Source organism: Giraffa tippelskirchi, chromosome 11, assembly GCF_054371585.1.
Source record: "Giraffa tippelskirchi isolate mGirTip1 chromosome 11, T2T-mGirTip1v1.2.pri, whole genome shotgun sequence".
In the NCBI taxonomy this organism is placed as follows: Eukaryota; Metazoa; Chordata; class Mammalia; order Artiodactyla; family Giraffidae; genus Giraffa; species Giraffa tippelskirchi.
In genome coordinates this window covers 60,803,752-60,825,683 of record NC_137285.1, presented here as the reverse complement: position 1 = coordinate 60,825,683, position 21,932 = coordinate 60,803,752, and the positions used below count along the sequence as shown (strand labels likewise).

General features: G+C 37.8%; 1 protein-coding gene and 1 long non-coding RNA gene across 2 annotated transcripts in view; one reads left to right on the top strand and one right to left on the bottom strand.

Annotated features, from left to right (window-relative positions):
• Positions 1-21,932, top strand: part of LRBA (LPS responsive beige-like anchor protein) — an 803,036-nt gene that overhangs the window by 2,099 nt on the left and 779,005 nt on the right. The gene's annotated exons all lie outside the window — the stretch shown is intronic.
• LOC145526959 (uncharacterized) lies at positions 9,406-19,046 on the bottom strand. The gene is made up of 3 exons (XR_014069352.1): positions 18,858-19,046; positions 16,188-16,317; positions 9,406-12,992 (listed from the first exon to the last, which is right to left on the bottom strand). It is a non-coding gene; the product is annotated as an uncharacterized LOC145526959 (long non-coding RNA).

Here is a 21,932-nt window from a genome sequence, read left to right as displayed (position 1 = left end):
GATCAATCTAGATTTTCAAAGTAATTTGGGGAATCAACATGACAGCAATTTAAAATTTTCACCAATCTATGAAACAAAACCAAAAACAACTGCCATTTTCTATTGGCCTCATTTCACTTAAAAGTTATATTTTGACCCCCAAAATAAAATAAAAAGAAAACCCTGCAAAAATTCATAAAGAACCCGTACTCTAAATCAGCTTTATGAAAAACTCTACAGACCTTATTTTTCATGTCTCATCACAGATTCAAGACTACTAGTGATCAGTGGAAATCAGTGAGTCCTTCCAAATATGGTACTGAGTCTAATAAACCATTAATTCTATATTTGATAGTTGCCTTTGACTAGGGGCCTATCATAGGTGGCACTTTGCTGGTTTAAAAATTTCCCAGTGGAAAATTTTATCAACCCCAAAGTCAGAATAAAAATTGAACTTGCTTTCTTCCTAGACTGATTCCTCTTTCTGCCCAAGAGTGCAAGAGTCACAGGGGAGTCATTAATGAAGTCAGCTGCGTCTAGTTTATTCTGGAGATACTAGCACCTGAGGGATTTGTCAGAGGTACAAATTTCAGTCCTCAACTTTGCCTTGTAATGAAAACTTTTTAAAAATTGTATTTCTCTGACACTGTTGTCTTGTATGGTGCAATCATCAGTTTTAATTAAAATTTATCAGTTAAAAGATAGCATGAGAGGTGTGAATCAGTTTATTGGGTCTCAACTATCTAGGAGTTTCAAAATTCAGATGGAATAAAATAGAACAAAAGCTGTCAATATAGCAAACCTAGTAAAGTCTCAACTAGTACGGATATAAGAGTTGGACCATAAAGAAGGCTGGGCACTGAGGAATGGATATTTTTTCATTCTGATGCTGGAGAAGACTCTTGAGAGTTCTTTGGACTGCAAGGAGTTCAAATCAGTCAATCCTAAAGGAAATAAATCCTGAATTTTCATTGTAAGGACTGGTGCTGAAGCTCCAATACTTTGGCCACCTGAAGCGAAGAGCCAACTCATTGGAAAAAACCCTGATGCTGGGAAAGATTGAAGGCAGAAGGAGAAGAAGGCAACAGAGGATGAGATGGTTGGATGGCATCACCAACTCAATAGACATGAGTTTGAGCAAACTCCGGGAGATAGTGAAGGACAGGGAAAACTGGTGTGCTGGAGCCCATGAGTTTGCAAAGAGCTGGACACGACTTAGTGACTGAACAGCAACAGTAAGGTGTCAATATTGTTTTATTCTCTTTCCGTCTGTGTCTAATCTGTTAAATCCATCAAGTAATTTTGTTTGAAGTTTGATTGCTATGTTTTTTATTTCTAAAATAAAAAGTGCTTTTTTCAGTTTATGTTACTTATTTATTTTAAAGATTTATTTATTTCTTTTATTTTTTGGCTGTATTGCCGGGAGAAATATCAATAACCTCAGATATGCGGATGACACCACCCTTATGGCAGAAAATGAAGAACTAAAGAGCCTCTTGATGAAAGTGAAAGAGGAGAGTGAAAAAGTTGGCTTAAAGCTCAACGTTCAGAAAACTAAGATCATGGCATCTGGTCCCATCACTTCATGGGAAATAAATGGGGAAACAGTGGAAACAGTGTCAGACTTTATTTTTTTGGGCTCCAAAATCACTGCTGATGGTGATTGCAGCCATGAAATTAAAAGATGCTTACTCCTTGGAAGGAAGGTTATGGCCAACCTAGATAGCATATTTAAAAGCAGAGACATTACTTTGCCAACAAAAGTCCGTCTAGTCAAGGCTATGGTTTTTCCAGTGGTCATATATGGATGTGAGAGTTGGACGGTGAAGAAAGCTGAGCGCCGCAGAATTGATGCTTTTGAACTGTGGTGTTGGAGAAGACTCTTGAGAGTCCCTTGGACTGCAAGGAGATCCAACCAGTCCATCCTAAAGGAGATCAGTCCTGGGTGTTCATTGGAAGGACTGATGTTGAAGCTGAAACTCCAATACTTTGGACACTTCATACGAAGAGTTGACACATTGGAAAAGACCCTAATGCTGGGTAGGATTGGGGGCAGGAGGAGAAGGGGATGACAGAGGATGAGATGGTTGGATGGCATCACCAACTCGATGGACATGGGTTTGGGTAGACTCTGGGAGTTGGTGATGGACAGAGAGGCCTGGCGTGCTGCAATTCATGGGGTCGCAGAGAGTCGGACATGACTGAGCGACTGAACTGAACTGGGTCTTTGTTGCTGCTCCCAGACTTCCTGTAGCTGTGGTTAGTGGGATCTCCTCTTCCTTGCGGCGTGCAGGCTTCTCTTTAGGTGGCTTCTCCTGTTGCAGAGCACAGGCTCCAGGTGTGTGGGCTCGGCAGTTGTGGTACACAGGCTAAGTTGCTCTGCGGCTGTGTAATCTTCCCATGCCAGAGATCAAACTGGTGTCCCTGGCATTGCAAGGCAGATTCTTAACCACTGGAGCACCAGGGAAGCCCTATGTCACCTCTTTAAACTTTATTTTTTATTGAGGTTACATTGCTTTATAACATTATGCTTCATGTGTTCAATTTATATCACTTTGTTGTTCCTTATTCTTTCAGACATCTTCAATGTCAGGTTTAGACTCAGTGAACGTAATTGTGATTGGCATCTGAAGGGGTGGTGGGAGTCTTGTAAGACTGAGCTGTTAACCTTTCCAATTGTGAATCAAGTTAAATTTAGGATACCCAGCTGGTGGCCAAGAGTTTTTTGTTTGTGTGGGAACATCTCCCCCGACCATGTTCGAATGGGCCCCTGAATTGTAACGTCATTTTCTCCCAGTCTGTAAACACCCCTATCTCATTTCCTTTTCAGCTGCAGCTCATGGTTGTTTCATGTGAACAACATACTTTTTCACCAAAACTCTGTACTTCCTTGAAGCCTTAGCCTTCTCTGAGCATGCTCAGAAAACCCTAAACCTACTTCAGTGTGCAGTTTACCCTTTGTAGTAGTACTTGCCCCCATTTTTTCACTCCTGCCTGTGTAATGACCATGTGTTGTCCCCCTCTCACACCGACTCTGGGCTTGATAGTGTGACTTGCTTTCATCAAAGGACATTAGCAAGTTGGGCAATGACTTAAAAGATGCTGGCACACGTGGGCTCACTCAGCTCAGAACGCTGAGCTCATGTCCTGAAGAAGCCTGATCTAGCCTGCTGGGGAGGAGCCGTGATTTGAAGGGGAAATAAGAAGGCCCAGCTGCGGTCTCTGCAGAACAACCTGGCTACCAACCATTAAGTATTTTTTAAAAAGGCCATCCGAGACCATGTAGTCCAAGTGAGCTTGCCCAGAACGGAAGACCCACCCAGCTGACGCGTAGAATCAGGAGAAATGATAAATGTTTGTTTTTTTTAAGTATTGGAAGAATTTGGTTTGCAGCAAACACTACTGTGCATTTTTCTGTACCCTTACAATGACCCTTACCCTCATGGTGTGGTTAGAGAAAACTGCACGTTTCAGGCTGGAACTATTAGAAATCAGTGATCTCAGTTGGGTCTTGGGTCCCCGACAACCCTTTTCCCTGTCGACAACCCTTCCCCTTCCTCTCGATGTGTGACTGTTCCAGTCGCTCACAATGCTGTTCCTGTCCCCGACTCAGCCTATCCCCTGTCATATTTAGAAAATGACCTTGTTGCCTACTTCAGATAAGGTGGGGCTTGCAGGCCACAGTAAGGACTTTCTGTGTGGGATGAGAAACCATTGGAGGACTTTGAGTAGCAGAGAGACACTGGCTGCTGTGTGAACACCGTGTGGTGAGCAAGAGTGGAAACGAGGAGACGACAGTAGCTCCGGTTAGGGAGATACAGGAGGAAGTGCAGGCTGGAGAGCTGTGGTCGCAGGACCCCATTCAAGGAGACTGAAATGCAGATGACATCCTCTGGACTTCAAGTGAGTGCAGTTGCCCTGGGTAGAAGGATGAAGTGAAAATTCTGGTTATGTTTTGAAGATGAGAGCCTAAAGAATATGCTGATCCATTGATGCGGGAAGAAAAAGAGGAATCAATGATAATCACATTTCACTGTAATGATTTTCTTTCTTAATTGGTGCTTTCCTGCCACTCCAGAATTCTTGCCTGGAGAATTCCATGAAGTGAGAAGCCTGGCAGGCTACAGTCCATGTTGTCCCAAAGAGTCGGGCACGGCTCAGCAGCTAAGACTTTCACTACCTCATTTCCTTCTGGGAGGAAGGCAGAGACTGTCCTAAATATCTCCCTTTGTATATTAGTCTTGAATGAATGGATGAATGACTCAATCAATGGATGAATCCTGATTAATGTTTTTACTTTATATCAGACTACGCATTTTCTTTTGAAACTTAGCATTTCTCTTTCTTTTCAATTTACAAAGTGAAAATGGAGTAATGAGTTCTCATTGTAGAGGTGTTCCAAATGGGATTATGAAAATGCACTCTATTTTCTTCCAAAGCACAGTGATCAGAACAGTACAGGTCAACAAACTATGATCAGTTGGCAAAGAGAATGAAATCAATCATGTCACTGAACACACTGTTCAGTTCACTGTTTTTTTCCATAGTAGAGCGTTGTCTCTTGAGGAAGTAGTATGTGAATTTGCATTCTGGCTTAAGCTCCTTATCTTGTTGCCAACTGGCACCTTTCATTGCACTGTGACAAAAGATCAGCTGAGTTCCCTGAGTGCTGCAGAATATTTTATTGGTCCTGTCAAACACATTAAGGCCTGGAAAATTTCTTAAGGTAACAAGGTGCTCTTCAGAGTAATATAGAGGAGAGAATGTATTTGAAAACAAGAAAAGACAGTTTTAACAAGTTTAAGGCCTCAGGGTATAACTGAAAGAACATGGATTTTGAAGCCAAACCTGGTTTCAAACCATTGCTTTGTCACTTGGTGGGGGACTTTGTATTAGAGTCTGTTTTCTCACTGATTAAGTGGAAACAATACCTGCCTCCTGTGGTTGCTGAAAAGTTTAAATGACACAATATACATTGGAAGCCTAGCACAGGAATTAGCACATAGTAGACACTCAGTAACTGTTAACTCTCCTTTTCTCTCTCTCTCCAAAATGAATGTCAGATTTACTCTTGCTCAGCTGCACACTCATTGAGCCCCTCCCTGTCCTTAACCTTTTTAAATGTCAAGTGTTGCTCTCCTTGGAGCGCGCTCAGCCCTGTGGTTTCTTGTGGGGAACAGATGGGAAAAAGGAGCTTGTCCAGGGAGGGAAACAAGAGAGTTAGGAAGGAAAGATGACATTACATCTGCACGCAGTGATACAGTGTCCTTACAGAGGTACAGCCGTACAATCAAATTGGATTCCTTATTACCATTGCTGTCACTAAAACAGCACATGTCCTAGGCACACTCACTTTTTTTGATACCCATGCAGCCATTATTGCTGGTTTTAAGTAGGAATTGAAACCACTTCCATTACACTGTAAGAGTATAACTTGCTCTTGTTCAGTGACTTGGTCATGTCTGACTCTTTGCAACCCCATGGACTACAGCACATCAAGCTTCCCTGCCCTTCTCCATCTCCTAGATCTCTAGTCTTTCCCGTTCTATTTTTTTCCTCTATTTCTTTGCATTGATCACTGAGGAAGGCTTTCTTATCTCTCCTTGCTATTCTTTGGAACTCTGCATTCAAATGGGAATATCTTTCCTTTTCTCCTTTGCCTTTAGCTTCTCTTCTTTTCTCAGCTATTTGTAAGGCCTCCTCAGACAGCCATTTTACCTTTTTGGATCTCTTTTTTCTTGGGGATGGTTTTGATCCCTGCCTCCTCTATAGTTACGAACCTCTGTCCATAGTTTTTCAGGCACTCTGTCTATCAGATCTAATCCCTTGAATCTATTTGTCACTTCCACTGTATAATCATAAGGATTTGATTTAGGTCATACCTGAATGGCCTAGTGGTGTTCCCTGCTTTCTTCAATTTAAATCTGAATTTTGCAATAAGGAGTTCATGATCTGAGCCACAGTCAGCTCCAGGTCTTGTTTTTGCTGACTGTATAGAGCTTCTCTATCTTAGACTGCAAAGAATATAATCATCTGATTTCAGTATTGACCATGTCCATGGTGATGATGTCCATGTGTAGAGTCTTCTCTTGTGTTATTGGAAACGGGTGTATGCTATGACCATGCATTCTTTTGGCAAAACTCTTTGCCAAGAGAGTTAGCCTTTGCCCTGCTTCATTGTGTACTCCAAGGCCAAATTTGCCTGTTAGTCCAGGTATCTCTTGACTTCCTACTTTTGCATTCTAGTCCCCTATGATGAAAAGGACATCTTTTTTTGGTGTTAGTTCTAGAAGGTCTTATAGGTCTTAATAGAACCATTCAACTTCAGCTACTTCAGCATTAGTGGTTGGGGCATAGACTTGGATTACTGTGATATTGAATGGTTTGCCTTGGAAACAAACCAAGATCATTCTGTCATTTTTGAGATTGCGCCCAAGTACTGCATTTCAGACTCTTTTGTTGACTATGAGGGCCACTCCATTTCTTCTAAGGGATTCTTACCCACGGTGGTAGATATAACAGTATATCTACTATAAGTAGTGGAACTTTTCTTCTGGATAACATTGCACAGAGTGAAAATCTAAGGTAGAATCTAGTGTTGTCACAGTTTGGCATCATGTATGTCTGGGTTCAGTCTCACCTTATCACTTAATAGTTTGACTTCAGAGACGTTTTTAATTTTTCTGAACTTGTCTTCACCTTACTCTGTTAGTCGGAAGGTGAGTTCAAAACTGCCAAGTTGCACAACTCCAGGGAATGCCACTCACATAGGTTGTACAAGGTGTTAAGCAAAAACTTGACTCAGAAACTATAATGAGACTTCACTAATAGGCATAAACAATGTAGAAGTTATTTGTTACTCATGCAGCAGTCCCATTGTATACCGTCCAGGGCTGACGCACAGGCTCTGTGGTATTAGCGTTAGTCACTCAGTCACGTCTGATTCTTTGCGACTCCAGGGATTGTAGCCCACCAAGCTCCTCTGTCCATAGAATTCTCCCAGCAAGAATACTGCAGTGGGTAGCCATTCCCTTCTCAATCTTACTATTCTGCCATTCATAATGTGTTGCTTTCATCCATGTGGCCCAAGTTGAAAGTTAACAGTTCAGCGGGGAGAGGAAAAAGCAAACAGGAAGGCATATTTCTTCCCTTGCAGAATACCATCTACAAGTCCTTTTTTGTTTTTTGGCCACACTGTGCCGCTTGCAGGATCTTAGTTCCACCCAGGCCCTCAGCAGTGAAAGCGCAGCGTCGTAACCACTGGGTCACCTGGGAATTTCCACCGTCTGTAAGTTCTGTGTATCTACTCTGCTCATATCACTTTGATGTGCTTACCTGTAAGAGAGGCTGGGAAATGTAGACCTTATCTGTACAGTCACATGCCTACCAAAAGTCCTGTTATTTTTCAAAGGAGAGAAGAATGGATATTTAGGAACAATTAGTCTCTGTCTGCCTTACTTGAATTTACTTTTGAAAATTAAATGCTTGGAAAGTAACTGACACAAAGGAGATATTCAGAAAAATTTCTTTTTTTCACATTTCCTTCATTCTTTTACCCTGAAAGGGAAATTATTTCCAACACCATTTATTAGCAATACGTATTGTTGCTTTTTTTTTGTTTGTTTAATTGACTAATCATTCTCTATTTAAATATGTAGCAATATAATGAATGCATGAAAGGTGTTGAAGAAATAAAAAGCTTGGAAACAGGGAGCACCAGAAAGAACCTTGAATGGGCTGATTTTGATCAGAAACTTGGTTCATAAGAACTGAGTAGGATAATGAAAGTGGTGGTAAGCAAATTTACGTGAGCAGTTCAGGGTCCCGACACAGGGTCTGAATGACTGAGAGTCATTATGAACTGTTACTTAGGGGATAAACCAGTGGTAGAGGGAAAAGAGGTTCTGGAAGAAATTTAGTCTGGGCTTAGGTGGAAATATTTTGTTAGTTTTTTTGGTTGTTTGTTTTAAATTTATTTTACTGAGGTGTAGTTGATTTGCAATGTTGTGTTGATTTCTGCTATACACAAAGTGATTAAGTTGTACATATATCTACATATTCTTTTCCATGTTATTTTCCATTATGGTTTATTGATAAACAGTATATATAGTAGGACCTTGTTGTTTATCCAATTCTATATATAATAGTTAGCATTTACTAATTCTGTACTCTCAGCCCATCGACCCCCCCACACCCCCTCCCCCTTGGCAACCACAACTCTGTTCTCTATGTCTGTGAGTCTCTTTCTGTTTCATACATAAGTTCATTCGTGTCATATTTTAGATCCCACAAATAAGTGATATCATATGGTATTTGTCTTTCTCTTTCTGGCTTACTTTGCTTAGTATGATAATCTCTAGGTCCATCTATATTTCTGCAATTGGCATCATTTCATTCTTTTCATGATACATATTCTGTTGTATATATGTACCACGACTTCTTTATCCATTATTCTGTCAGTGGGCATCTAGGTCTTGGCTATTGTGAATAGTGCTGCTTTGGACAAGGGTTGCATGTATCTTTTTGAATTATAGTTTTGTCCTGGTATATGCCCAGGAGTGGAATTGCTGGATCATATGATAATTATATTTTAATTTTTTGAGGAATCTCCATACTGTTGTACATAGTGGCTGCATCAACTTACATTCCTACCAACAGTAAAGAAGGGTTCTCTTTTCTCCACACCCACTCCAGCATTTGTTATTTGTTGATTCTTTAATGATGGCCATTCTCACAAATGTGAGGTGATTAGATGGAAATATTTTCGACCAGCAGAAGAGAATAGGTCTGTTTCTAACCTCCAAAGGGTCAGAAATAGAGAAAGATGCTTTTGACAAGAGAGGAGTAAACAAAGAATGATTTTAAAGAAAATACTTTCACTCACAGATTCATGTATTTATTCATTCATTAGTGATATTCAAAATTTATTCACTTTGAATGATAGTTCATTCAAAAACAGGGCTCTGCCCTCAAAATCTTATGGTCTAGCATGCTAAGGAGATTGAGCAATGTAGTCTAGTATACTTAAACATGGCCTAATCTGTACATGGATTCTACTCAGTGATACCTTCAAATAATGTGCTGCTGCTGCTGCTAAGTCGCTTCAGTCGTGTCCAACTCTTTGCGACCCCATGGACTGCAGCCTACCAGGCTCCTCAGTCCATGGGATTTTCCAGGCAAGAGTACTGGAGTAGGGTGCCATTGCCTTCTCCATCAAATGGTGTAGTAGAACAATATATGTACCACCATAAAGTCTGTGTATAGTCAATTCAAATTATGAAGACTTCAGAAACATTATGCCTCTTGTTTAAACTTTTAATCAGAACAAATATCCACATACACACTTCCTACCCTCAACTCCTGTATTGCAAATACATCGATATTCACTTAACTAGGATCTCTGCAATGATGTTCATTGTAACAAGATTTTTACTTGTAAATCAGATATTTATTCATTCAATAGTATTGTTGAGATACATAGCATGACCTTTATCCTTTCCATATGACCTTTATTTTTAGAGCTCAAATACTGTGGTAAGTGTAATTTGCAATTAACCGACATGGCTTCAGTCCCAGCTTTCCCACCAAAAGTCACTTAATCCCTCTGAGATTTAGGTCCCTGCAAAATGGAGATAATAATGCCTGCCTTGTCTACCGCACAGGATTATTGCTGTGCTCTCAGTAAAAGTTAAAAATGCAGAGAAATAGTGAGTTTTTTTAATTGCTATAATTTCAGACCTTGAGCATATATCAGCATCCAGAGTGATATTTAAACTGCCAGCTAATTTTTCTGGGCAACTTGAGAGATGAGTTCAGACTGAATTTCTCTTTTTCTCTGCTAACCTACCACACAACCTCATGTTTTCTATTCCTATTCCTGTTTCTGCATTTGTCCCTCTCAATAATTGCTAAAATGAGAAGTAGTTTAAGTGGTTTAACTTAATTAAGTTAAGTAATTTAACCTGCTGGTAGTTACACTGAAACTACAGAGAAAATAGGGAGAAGCTCTTGTTATTTTGTGGCAGTGAGAAAGAAAATTAACACTGGAGAAGTCCTGAGCTGGTAGTAGTATTTATGTATCTCACTTGGTCTCTTACAGCTTTCACAACCACACTGTGAGACAGGCTTATTAAATGAAGGAAAAAGGCTCCATGGTTTACTGAGTTCCCCCAAATCACACAGCTATAAATGTAGAGCTGGGATTCAAAATCAACTTTGATTACAGAGATTAACTTTTTTCCTCTAACAAATTCCCAGGTGATGCTGCCTCTGCTGATCTTACTCCGCATTTAAGAACCACTGGGTAAGACTACCGTATTCATCATCTCGTATCCATAATACTGTATTCAACATTGGGTTGAAAAACCAGCATATACTAGCTGGGAACAACTAAGATTACCCCTCTTGAAACATATACAGTCCTTTTTGTGTGTTTTTGCACTAAAAAATAGTTAAAGAAACAAAAAACACATGAGACATATAGGAAACAAAAATGACAAATGTAAATGTAGTCCAGTAACCTTACATGTGAATGGATGCACCAATCCAATCAAAAGGCAGACACTGTCAAACTGGACTTTTTAAAGGGATTCAACTATATATTGTCTACAGAAGAAACTATAATAAAACTAGACACTTTATATTCAAAAACACAAATAAATAGAAAGTAAAGGAAAAGAAAAGGATATGTAACGCAAACATCTAAAGAAACTAAAATGACTAATATGACAAAATAGACAAAGTCTGTTAAAATGTTATTAGAGATGAAGAAGGATATTTCATAATGATAAAAGGGTCAATCTATCAGGAAGCTATGACAATTGTAAACATATATGCATCCAACAACAGATCACCAAAAATACATAAAGCAAAAACTGACAAATGAAGGGAAAAGTAGTTCTACAATAATGATTGGAGACTTCTCCATTTTCAAAAATGAACAGTTAGATAGAAGACCAATAAAGAAATTGATGACTTGAACAATGCTATAAGCCACTTAGGCCTAATAGATAGAGAGAGAGCACTCCACCCAATAACAGCAGAATTCAGTCTTCTCAAATACACATGGAAGATTCTCCAGGATAGACTATATGCTAAGCCATAAAATAAACTTCAATACATTTAAGAGGTTAGAAATAATACAAAATACGTTCTCAGACAAAGTGTCAAGAAAAATCAGTCAATCTAAGAAAAGAAATGGAAATTTTTATTTGAGCGTAATTTGAGGATCATAACCCAGAAAGAGTATCTCAGGAAGCTCTGAGAACTGTTCTGCCTGTCAGAAGTCAATACACAGTTGTATAGGAATTTTTCTGAGACAGAGGGCTATACATCAAAAGATGTATTACTGACATTTTACATAATCCAGTTCTGAGTGTGGCCCTGTATCAAGAAAGAATGTTGTCTTTAAGGAGTTGTCTTAAGAGAATGTTGCTCTTAGTGTTTGAGTGGGAATTTATGCCAGTAGGGAAGGTTTGGTTGATGCAAATGCAGATACACAATGTGCAGGACGGGGAGAGAGGAGAAAAAAGGAAGAGAAAATTTTATTTAAATTTTTCTTGTCTTGCCATAAAATATGAATTTTGTTTCACAAAAGAATGAATTTAGAAATAAGTAACAGAAAGAATATGGGGAAATTCATAAGTAAATTAAAAAACAGACTCATAAATACCAAAAGGGTCAAAGAAGAAAGCCAAAGTGAAGTTAGAAAATACTTTGAGATGAATGAAAATGAAGCAGCATGCCAAAACTTATGGAATATAGCTAAAACAGCACTTAGAATGTAATTTAGCTGAAAATGCCTGAATTAAAAGAGAGCTCTTTAATCAGTAACTTAACCTTCTATCTTAAAACACTGGAAAAGCAGGAGCAAATTAAATCTTAGGCAAGCAAGGAAGAAAATAATGAAGATTAGAGAGGAAATTAATGAAGTAGAGAATAGAAAAACAGTAGAGAAAATAAATGGAAACAAAAGCTTGTTCTTTGACTAGATCAACAAAACTGGCAAATCTTTAGCTAGACTAGCCAAGAAAAAAATTTTTAAAGACTCAAATTACTAGAATCAGAAATGAAATAGGGGATATTCTTGCTGGCCTTACAGAAATAAAAAGGATTATAAATGAATACTATGAACAATTATATGCCAATAAATTAAATAAATTAGATAACAGGTGAAATGGACAGATTATTATAAAGACACTACCAAAACTAACTCGAGAAGAAAAGGTAATCTTAATAGACATATAGTAGGCATATTGAATTGGTAATAAAAAATACCTGAAACTGCAATTCAAACTGGGACTTGAACCCACGATCTTTTAATTGAGATCACACACTTGTTCTCAGGACTTAATGAAGCTCAGATTCTTGATGTCTTGTCTCAGAATTCAACAAGAGACAAAGTGGATTTATTTAGAGAGAAACACATCCGCAGAATGTGGGCCATCTCAGAAGGCGAGAGGCCCTGCCTCGGTGTGGTTAATTTTTATGGGCTGAGTAATTTCATGGGCTAGTGAGTGGGAGAATGATCCTATCTCAGGGGCCATCACCCACTTTTTGACGTTTTATGGTTAGCTCCAGAACTGTCCTGGTACTGGTGGCTGTGTCATTTAGATGCTAATGTATTACAATGAGTGTATAATGAGGCTCAAGTTTCACTGGAAGTGGAATCTTCTGTCATCTTGGACCTAGATGGTTCTGACCAGTTCTTGTCATGTCCTATGACTATGTCATTCCTTCAAAGGTTGTGCCCTGCTCTCTTTCCTGCTGTTTATACCCACAAAGAAAAGCCATACCCCAGATGGCTTCACTGATGAATTCTACCAAACATTTAAAGAAGAATTAGTACCAGTTCATCACAAACGCTTCTTCTGTTGTCCCCTTCTCCTTCTGCCTTCAATCTTTCCCAGCATCAGGGTCTTCTCTGATGAGTCATCTCTTTGCATCAGGTGCCCAAAGTATTGGAGCTTCAACTTCATCATCAGTCCTTCCAATGAATATTCAGGATTGAGTTCCTTGAAAGAGGGGAAAGGGATAAATTGGGAGTAGGGGATTAACATGTACACTATCATATATACAATAGATAATATACAAGGATTTACTGTATAGCACAAGGAAGTACAATATATTCAATATCTTGTAGAAAAAACTATAATAGAAAAGAATTAAAGAATGTAGATATCTACATATATATTTATAACTGAATCACTTTGCTGTACACCTGAAACTAACATTGTAAATCAACTTTGTGTGCATGCATGCTAAGTAACTTCAGTTCTTGTCTGACTCTTTGCAACCCCATAGACTGTAGCCTACGAGGCTTCTCTGTCCATGGGATTTTCCAGGCAAGAATACTGGAATGGATCAACTATACTTCAGTTTTTTAAAAAAGCAAAAACCACATGATCATCTCAATAGAAGCAGAAAAAGCATTGACAAAATCCAACATCCTTTCATGATAGAAACACTTAGCAAACTAGTAAATTAAAAGGAACTTTCTCAACCTAATAAGAAGCACCTATGAAAAGCCTACAGCCAACAGTGCACTTAATGGTGAAAGACTATGATTTTCCCCTAAGATCAGAAATAAAACAAGGATATCCACTCTTGCTACTTCTATTCAACATTATGCTAGAGGTTCTAACAGAGGAATTAAGCAACAAAAAGAAAGGAATTCAGATTGGAAAGGAAGAAGTAAAACCATATGCACAGATGACATGATCTTGTATGTAGAGAATCAAAAAAAAAAAAAAGCACTCCCCCCAAAATCCAAAAGTAGAGACTATAAACTAGTACAGTAAATTTGCAGTATGCAGGATTGATATACAAAATTCAAATGTATTTTAATATATTAGCAATGAATTGTCAGAAAATGAAATTAAGATACAATTTTACTTATAATGACATCAAAAAGAATAAAATACTTAGGAGTAAATTAAATTGAAATAAACCCATATGTTTATGGTCAGCTTATTTTTAAAATGAGTACCAAGACCATTCAATGGGAAAAGAATAGTCTTTTCAGCAAATGATGCTGGGACAACTGAATAGCCATATGTAAAGGAATAAAGTTGGATCCTTATCTCACACTGTGTACAAAAATTAACTCAAAATGGATCAAAGACCTAAATTTAATAGCTAAATTTATTAAGCATTAGAAAAAATAGAGGTAAATCTTCTTGACTTCAAGTTTGACAATTGATTCTTAGATGTGACACCAAAAGCATGAGCAAAAAAGGAAAATAGATAAGTTGGACCTCATCAAAATTAAAAATTTTTCTGCTTCAAATGAAACTGTTAGTAAAGTGAAAAGATGATCCACAAAACGGGAGAAAACATTTGCAAATCATATATTTGCTAAGAGTATTGTATTTGGAATATATAGAAAACTATCAGCTGAATAATGAAAGACTGATAACCCAATTAAAAATGGGCAAAGGATCTGTGTAGACAATTCTCCAAAGAAGACATACAAATGACCAACAAGAACATGCAAAACTAAATGACGTCAATAGTCATTAGAGATGACTAATAGTCATTAGAAATGCAAATCAAACTCACAATAAGGTAATACTTCATACCCACTAAGATGGTTATAATCAAAAAGTCAAATAGCAAATGTTTGTAAGGATGCTGAGAAATAACACTGCTGGTGGGAATGTAAAATGGTAGTCACTTTGCAAAGCAGATTGTCAGCTTCCCAAAATGTTAGACATGAGATCTGGCAACTCCACTACTGGATATATAACCTAAAGAACGGAAAACAGGTATATAAATATTCATAGCAGCACTATTCACAATAGCCAAAAGGTGGAAATAACCCAGTTCTCCAAAACAAAAGATGGTATATCCATATGGTAAAAAAAAGAATGGTGCATGCTACAACATATAGGAATTTTGTAAACATTGTGCTGAGTGAAAGAATCTAGACACAAAATGCCAAATATTTAATGATTCATTTATTAAAATAACCAGAGTTGGCAAAGTCCTAAAAACATAAAACAGATTACTGATTCCCTAAGATTGGGAATGGGGGAAGGGAGAAACAGGAAGTAGTTGTTTAATGGGTACAGAATTTCTCTTCAGGATGATGAAGATATTCAGAAACTAGATAGTGGTGATGGTTATACAAACTGTGAATACACTAAATGTCACTGATGGTAAATTTTTTTGTTGTATATAGTTTACCACAAGGATAATAATAAAAACAAAGCACTTATACCTACCATTGTTTAAGAAATAAAAATTTTCTAATATAAAAAGCAAACTGACTCCAACAAAAAAAGTAAACATTTTTTTGTTTAAAAGACATTGTGAATAATTAGTTGATTTAAGAAAAAAATGGAAAATTTTATTCGAGCCAGTTTGAGGACTATCACCCATGAACAACCTCTCAGAAAGCTCTGAGAAATGTCCCACTCATTAGAGGGCCAAACCCAGTTTTGTAGGTTATTTTGAGACAGAAGGCTGTACATTAAATAATGTATTATTGGCAGTTTACACAATCCAGATCTGCAAGTACAAAGTGGTGGGTCATTGTGACCCCTTACAAGATCAAGAAGGAATGCTATTATTTAAGGAGTCACATTGTTGATGCCAGGAGAATGTTCCTCTTTATGGTTGAGCAGGTATTTCTGCTGATGGGGAGCTGTGGTTGATGCATGATGCCGACACACGATGCCCAGTAGAGGGGAGGGAGGAGGCCAAAGGGCAAAGACAGCGTTTCATGCTTAAATTTTTCCTGTCTTGCATAAAATAAAACATGAATTTTATTTCACAAAACAAAAGCAAGTTAGACCCTTTTCCTTCATATAGTTATACCCAATACCAAAAGAATATGGTTCCAAGTTTCTTTGGTAGGTTGTGGGGAGCTAAGGTCATTTATTCAGCAATGAAGTTATACAATCAGAACTCTACTTTAGGAAATCCATCTGGCGTCACAAATTTGGTAGGCTGGAGGTGGACTGGAGGCACAAGGCCTCTTGCAGTGGTCTCAGCCCCTAGGGGCACTAAACTGGGCATTTTTCTTTCTATTCCTAGAAAGAATTGAAAGAAACATATGAAATCCTGTATTTGCCCTTTTGTTTTCTTTTCTATGCACTGCACCTACAATCAGACTTCTGTTATAGCAGGAGAGAGCAGACCAGAATATAGATAGTGGTATCCTTTCAGATGAGGCTTCCCAAGGGGCTCAGTGGTAAAGAACCCACCTGCCAATGCAGGAGATGCAGGATACGTAGGCTCGATCCCCGGTCAGGAAGATCCCGTGGAGGAAGGCATGGCAACCCACTCCAGTGTTCTTGCCTGAAGAATCCCGTGGACGGAGGAGCCTGGCAGGGTCTTAAAGAGTCGGACACAACTGAAGCAACTGAACGCTAGCAGGATCCTTCTAGATAACAGGCATGTTGAAAGCTTCCCAAAGAAAACCTCAGACCAGGAAGTATCAGGCAACCTAAGGTTTCTTTTGTTAAACAAGAAGTTTACAGTGTTTGCTTTCTTAGTCTATAGCCAGCCAGCCTAAGATAAGCAGCAGCTGCCATGTACTCATCATTAGCTAAATGAATCATACGTGTTATCTAGGTAGCTCACTTAATCCTTTTTTACAAACTTGTGAGTTCTATTTAGGTCCATCTTATGGATTAATAAACTGGGATTCAGAGAGAACAAGAAACTTGTCCTTTAAGGTACAGTAAGTTGGACTTCACAAGACGGTACTCTCAGGAAGGAAAAAAAAAGTTAAAATTGGGAAGCATGATGTTTTTGCTGTTCTAATGATGTGTCTATTCCACCTGAGCTTATCACAGTATTCTTTCAGAAGGGCCAGAGTAAATGTACCCGCTTTTGGAAATTTGAATGTATTTATTTTAATCAGTCCTTCGAGAACTCACAAAAGACTTCGTTATGTACATCTCTTCCAAGGATGTTAAGCTTTTGCGTTAATCAACTCAGAAGGATAAAGCCACAGGGCAAGATCATCCTGCTGACTTTAGGGGTGAGGGTGCCCCCTGAGGAGCTGGTCTTTACTGTGCTAAGTGTCAGAGAAGAGGTGAGAAAGAAATAGGAGACCAGAGACTAGAGGGCCAGGAGGGGGATCTACAGGTATTCGGCTGGGAGTTACTCTGTTGTTTTCTTGAGAATTCATTTCAAGGCCCTTCTGGAAGGAAGAAAGAGGATGACCTCTGTAACTGGGAGGCAGCCAGGCCTAGCCACCAAAGCTGTAGATGAATGAGTCTTATCTTAACAAAAGATCTTCCAGGCTCATTTTATTCTTGTTCACTTCCGTCTTGTCATCCCTCAGCCTTTGGTAAAATCTTATTTAAATTAACTAGGCCACATAAAGTTAAGAGAAGAGCTTTGTCTCCCTTAGGCCAGAGGCTAAAAGGGAGAATGAAACTGAGGACTCAGTCATCCTGCCAGCCACTTCTCACCATTGCCCACCTGTGATCTCCTTCCCACCATTGTCTGTTATGGAGGAGCAGAGGCGTGATTTGTGTTAAGGGACTCCTTATCCATTGACCTTAGAACAATGCTTGTCAAACTGCCAGTCAGATCCTCTAGTAGGTCATGGAATCAATTTAGTGAGTGTCAATCAGCACTTGTTTTTAAATGAAATGGAGTAGGACTAGCATGTACTTAGAAAGTTTAACTATTGTTTTATGAGTTTTTGGTTCAGTTTTAGAAAATATAAAGTGATGTGTGGGTGTTGGGTCACCATATTAAATGTATTTCTTACTGTGCATTATGATCAGAAAAGTTTGACTACCACTGCTATAAGTATCTAATGAAATCAATTAGAGTTATCAAGGGAAAATGAGGCTTTATATATTCTTAATTAAGTTTTATTGGAGTGTAGTTGATTTACAATGTTGTATTAGTTTTGCTGTACAGCAGAATGAATCAGTTACATATATACACATATTCACTCTATTTTAGATTCTTTTCCCATATAGCTCACTAGAGAGGACTGAATAGAGTTCCTTGTGCTATACAGTAAGTTGTTAGTTATCTGTTTTATAAATAGTAGAGTATATATGTCACTCCCAATTTACCCCTTCCTGCATCTCCCCCTTGGTAACTATAAGTTTGTTTTCTACAATATGTGACTATTTCTATTTTGTAAATAAGATCTCATTTGTACCATTATCTTATATTCCACATATAAGCAATATAATATAACATTTGTCTTTATCTGTTTAATGTCACTCAGTATGACAATCTTTGGGTCCATCCATGTTACTGAAAATGACATTATTTTGTTCTTTTTTATGGCTGAGTAATATTCCATTGTATATCTATGTAGCACATCTTTATCCATTCCTCTGTTGATGGACAAGGTCCATAAATTTCACTGTATTCTTTTTTCACTTTAGAACTGCAAAGATTCTCCCGTTTAGCACATGTAAAAAATAACCTCACCAAATAAAAACTTTTTTGGGTGCTTTCAGGCATTTTTGCACTAATTAATAGTTCAAGCTCTGTCAGCACCTTTGTTTCGCCTGTCAGGAATGGAGACTCAAGTCTGCTAGTGAGTTTTGGTGCCTGGAAGTAGTGATCTTTGGTAGGACTTGAACTTCTTTAACTTCTTTTAAGAATGAAAGATATAGGCCCTCCCCTGTTATATCTGTGGCACAATTAACCCAGGCCTGCTGATGGATAAGTGCACTGTAACTCATCACCTGAAATTGCTACCCATCACCCCTTAATTGCTTGGTCCTTGTAGTCTTTATTGTGATGCTAGATAAATGTCATTGCATAATTTAACTATCTGTCTTTCTGAAATCAAGTCAGGTCACAATGTCCCCTCTCACACCCCCTACTCCCTTGAGTTCAACAGTAAGTACTTACACCATTAATTCTAAACCTTAATCATACTGACTTACATGTGATTAAACTGTTTCACATGTGTATGGCATAGTTAGTGTGAATTTATTTCTCTCCCAGACATTTCCATCACTTTATAAGTTTGATTTACAAGCCAGGTATTCAGATATCTGTTTCCTTCTAGGTCTTCACAGAAGGACAGTAGTACCTCAGTTATGGTTCATGGCATGGGAGAAGAAAAAAGCTCTTCACCAAAAGAGATGAGCAGAAAGATTATGCAGTACCTCCTTTGTGATATCAGTCAATTATTATGACATCATAACTTACAGGCATTTTAAGGGGAAACTGAGGAAGTCTCAACAAAAGCAAAATCTTAGTATAAATAGTTGACTCTGACATTTAATACACCTCAGATGACCAGTCTAAACTAATTATAATTATTCTATTCTCTTTTCAGCAATTGGTTCCAAATTAGGAATGTGACCACTTGTGCCAGGGTTCTTAGAAATCCTTCCTCGTTCCTAAGAGTGGTCTTCTTTCTCTGGATATTGGCATGTGTGGATTGTGATGCCAAGGTTTTTTGCTATCATCTGTTTCTTGCCCAAGGATGAAGCTGTTCTCTGAAGGAAGAAGCTCTGTCTGAAGGATGACAGAGTAAAGATTGAAGGAACCTTGGATCCTTCATGACATTGTTGTGCAACAGCATCTATCAACCTTGTCCTCCCTTTGAACTTCCTTGTTATATGATATAATAAATTTCCCAGTTGTTCAAGTATTAGTCAGAGTGAATGGGTTTTATTATTAGTGGCTAAAACATTCTAACTATACGAGTGCCACTTGGTAACACTGATTTTCCACAAATGCTGGTAAAATGCTTACTTCAACTCATCCCACATTCTCCAGCATAGTTAGAGAACCCTCTGGAGAATATACATGGCTCCAAATTTTTTAGAAACTCTCCCAGGTACCCGGACCTCAGTCTTGTCAGGGTTAGTCTATGTCAAAATCTTCTATTCTCTTCCTTTCAGCCAAGTACTCCACTGACCTTCATTGCAGGCTCAGGCCAGGTTTGTGAATGTAATTCTTTCTTAACTGGAAGCATATAAGAGTTACCAGGAATCAAGATGCCATGTGCTGTTTGTACCTGTATCTGCTATTGAGTTGCCCAAAAAGTTCCTTTGGGTTTTTCTGTAAACTGTAACAAACTCGAATGAACTTTTTGACCAACCCAATATTTAAAGTCTGCTTAAGTTCCAAGCTCTTTAGGCTAGTCTGCTTGACTGGGTTTCCGACTTCATGCTTTCTTCTTGCCTGTGTTATTGGCGTGTGTTGAAGAGACTACTTCCAACTTTACCTTCACCCAATCCTCTGTTATTTAAATCTCACCTGACCACCTGAATTCCTTATTCATTCCTTCTGTGTCTTACAGCTTCTTCATGTTTCTTTAAAGCATGGTAAAATGTATCTACAAGAAGGAAATGAATAGCTCAAAGTACATTGGAGAAGTCTTTGAGCAAGAGTGACTACAACAGTGTTTCATAGTTTCTTATGCCCACTATTTTTTTCTTGCCTTAAGGAGAATTTATAAGCTGTTACCTTTGAATGCTCTATATTAATTGTTGAAAAAGTTTCACATGTATATTGAATATAGTTTTTTTAATTACCAAAGGTTCCAAAGAGAGAGGAGAAATTAACCAGAAAGGGTTATTTCAAAATCAACTTTTGTTAATTATTGTAAAATATTGTTAGCAATAGTTCAGCATATAAAGTTAGTAACTTCTTTAATATAGTAATTTGTCATTTATAGACACCAACCCATTAACCTGAGTAATCAACTCTATTTCTGCTTCAATGCCACTAAGTAGGTTTAGGAATAAGCACAGATTTTCCTCTGGCTTGTGTGTGTAAAATAACTCCTTGCAGTCTGCTTTATGTGTGTTTACACATATGAAAAGAAGTTAAATATATTAGAGTCTTTATTCTCATATATTACCTATGTGAAATTTAATTTCCTACCCATAAAAATATCTTTTAATTAATTATCAATTAGCTTCTCTTGTTCTTCTTATCATACACTCTTGAATTATTTTCTACCTGCTATATAATTCTATGAAACTTTTATTATGTGTTAGGAAAACATTATGCTGGATCCAGATCTCCAACGGCCTTTTTAAAGTGTAATTTATCATTGCTTTTTATTAAAAAAAATTTGTATTTCAAAGGACACTATCAAGAAAGTGAAAAGACAACCTAAAAATGGGAGGAAATATTTGTAAATCATATATCTGATAAAGAATTTGTATCCAGGATATATAAAGAGCTCTTATATTTAACAATAAAAAAACAAATAACCCAACTAAAAATGGACAAAGGATTCATATAGACATTTCTCTAAAGAAGATATACAAATGACACAACATTACAGATCAACTGTACTCCAAAAAAATTTTTTTTGAATGTGTGAGGACACTAAAAAAAAAACAACGAAAAATGGCAATAAGCACGTGAACACACACTCAACATTAGTCATTAGGGAAAAAAAAAATCAAAACCACAATGAGCTATTACTTCACACCCACTAAGATAGATAGTTATAACAAAAAAGACAATAATAAGCATTGGTGAAGATTTGGAGAAATCAGAGTCCTAATATATTGCTAGTACAGCAACAAATATATGTATAAATAATATATTTATATGTATATAAAATGGTACAGCCATTGAGAAATCAGATTGGCAGTTCCTTAGATGGTTAAACATAGAGTTATTATATGAGCTCACAATTCCATACCTAGGTGTGTACCCAAGAGAACTGAAAGCATGCAGTCACACAAAACTTGTATATAAGTGTTCATAGTAACATTATTCATAATAGCTAAAAAGTGGAAACAACCTAAATGCCTGTCAACTAATGAAATGATAAACAAAATGTGGTATTCTATACAGTGGAATATTATTGAGTCATGTTATGGACTAAATATTTTGTCTTCCGCCCACCCAAAGTCATGTGTGAAGCTCTTACCCCAGTGTGATGATTTTAGGAGGTGGGGCCTTTGGGAGGTAATTAGGTTTAGATGAGGTCTTGAGAATGTAGCCCTCATGATGGGATTAATGCCCTTACAAGAAAACAGACA